At 43.3% G+C, this 2309-nt stretch overlaps 1 long non-coding RNA gene across 1 annotated transcript; it reads right to left on the bottom strand.

Moving 5' to 3' along the window:
• Nucleotides 1-1234: 1234 nt before the first annotated feature.
• On the bottom strand, nt 1235-2109 carry LOC121000759. The gene is made up of 4 exons (XR_005778893.1): nt 2057-2109; nt 1823-1879; nt 1532-1564; nt 1235-1278 (listed from the first exon to the last, which is right to left on the bottom strand). It is a non-coding gene; the product is annotated as an uncharacterized LOC121000759 (long non-coding RNA).
• Between the last annotated feature and the right edge of the window lie 200 nt (nt 2110-2309).

The raw sequence follows: 2309 nt of genomic DNA, 5'->3' as shown, positions 1-2309 counted from the left end.
CCACAAAAAAAAGATTTAAGGAAGTGAACACCCATCTAGCGGTAATTCCCGGGGGGCTTACGAGCCAGCTACAACCTCTGGACGTTTCTATTAATAAGCCATTTAAAGTGTTCATGAGGGAGGAATGGAACAAGTGGATGGCAGCTGGGAACCATGACCTGACTCCCACTGGACGGATGAAGGGGCCCACCATCACCCAAGTCTGTGAGTGGGTGAAAACATCATGGCAGGCAGTCAACGATGAAATCGTCGTCAGATCCTTTAAAAAGTGTGGCATTAGCAATGCCTTGGATGGCACTGAGGACAATATGCTGTACAACGAATCTGAAGGCACCGATACTAGTGATACTGAGCCACAGAGTGCGATTAACCTGGACAGTAGTGATGAGGAGTTTTTGGGGTTCCCTGATGAATAGAGGAGTACTGTACCTGGACATTTAAGTCAATAATGATGGTTATTAATGCTGCTGGTTACTACTGTTAATGTTTACATTGTTAAAATATTGGTCTGTTATTTTATTAAAAGTTTTGACACACCTTTTGTCCCAATTTTTTTTCCCCCTATTTTCACCCTCTAAAACCAGGTGCGTCTTATGGGCAGGTGCGTCTTATGGGCAGGTGCGTCTTATAGGGCGAAAAATACGGTACCCGTCTTATTGCCCCAACAATACAATTTAATTTATGATATCTGCATCTGACAATGAGACTATATATAAAAGAGTCCAGAAGATGTTCAGCCATGAAGTATTCTTGTGGTGTCTCCGTAGAAGGGGATAAGACAAGCGCACCTCGGGCCTGTAACCAGGAGTTATGTATTTCATCAAACCCTTTCTCCTTCTTTCTAAACGAGAGATAATGGACTGTTATACTTTTTATCCTTTATTTTTTGTTTTTTCTCCATTTATTAGATTTCTATATTCTATCTTTTATTACATGTATTTCTTCTTATATCTATGTCCAGGCAGCAGGATGTATGTCCCCATATAAAGGGGACTCAGGGCAGCCATCAGATAATGTCTGTACACAGAGATGCAGGGAAGACATGGTTGGTGTGTCCTCTGCCTGCCCACCAGCCGCCTCTATTGAAGGGATTTCCTCTGATGTCAGCAGTTTCCTCCAGTGCAGGACCCAGCACCATCTTCATATTCTTAACCTCTTTGCTGAGATCTTCAGGTGAAATTCATAGTGTTGCTGAGGACTCCATGAGGACCAGACATCTCATATTTCTCTTATTCGCCGGTGTCATCATAACTACAGCAGCAGAAGAATCTGAGGCATCTGCAGGAGATAAGACCGGAGGGGGGTCATGAGAGTGGACAGGTCAAGAGGTGACAGTGGGGACTGATGAAGAGAGGGCTAGTAGGTCCTAGAGATACGAGCTGATTACGGTGAGTCCTGCTGCTGAGTCCCCCCACAATCAGCTGGTATCACTGGAGGAAACATTTAGGGAACTATTCTGGGACCCTCAAATATTTTCTGCATTTTCCCTCATAGAAGGAGTACAGGGGGTCATGTTAATTTGCGTACTTACCTTGTTAGTCTGTTCCTGCTGCTCTTTCTGATGCTGCTTGGAAAAGTAAGAATAGATTTTTTTAAAAGATTCCATACATCGGCAAACACAGTGGGGTCCTAGTGCCCCAAAAAACTATCTTGCTCCCTCCCTAGTTCATGAACGTTTAATGCATTACATCAATTATTTCTGTGGCCAATAGGGGGAGCTCTTTGCATGCTGATGTATCATAGAGTTCACTGTGTAAACCCCTATGCAGTGAGCTCCTTCAAGTGGCAGTTACAGGTAGACTGAAGGTAAATTATTACTTACCTGCTGCTCTTGTTTTGTCTTCTCAGGCAATTTGGTGTCCACCAACCGCGTCTTGTCCTAAAGGAAAGATTAAAGTAGATAAGATCAGCTCCATGTGATGACAGGATCAGTCTATACAGTTCTGTACACGGAGACTGTCCTGTGTCATGTCCTGTGGACTCTAAATGAGGCAGAGCTCAAAGCAGGAAAGTATGTGACCACTAAAGTTCTGTCTTACTTATTCTATAAACTTACTGGGTGGTCTCCTCAGTTGGTCGGGCCGGCATCACCTCTATGTCCAATGGTCTATAATGAAAAAAACAGTTCTGACAACAATGTATGGGCTCCGATCACATAGTTATATATACCTATATCTGGAAATATTATCAGCTCATTATATATAGACTCTGTACTCACCTTGTTGTGTTCTCAGCTTGTTCCTCCACTACAGTCTCTTTCTCCTCTACTTCCTCTACTCCCACCTTTTCCTTTTCCATTTCCTCTCTAG

The sequence above is a fragment of the Bufo bufo genome, chromosome 5, assembly GCF_905171765.1.
Source record: "Bufo bufo chromosome 5, aBufBuf1.1, whole genome shotgun sequence".
NCBI lineage: Eukaryota > Metazoa > Chordata > Amphibia > Anura > Bufonidae > Bufo > Bufo bufo.
Note: the sequence above shows the minus strand (reverse complement) of the source record. Positions and strands in the feature narration are given on the sequence as shown.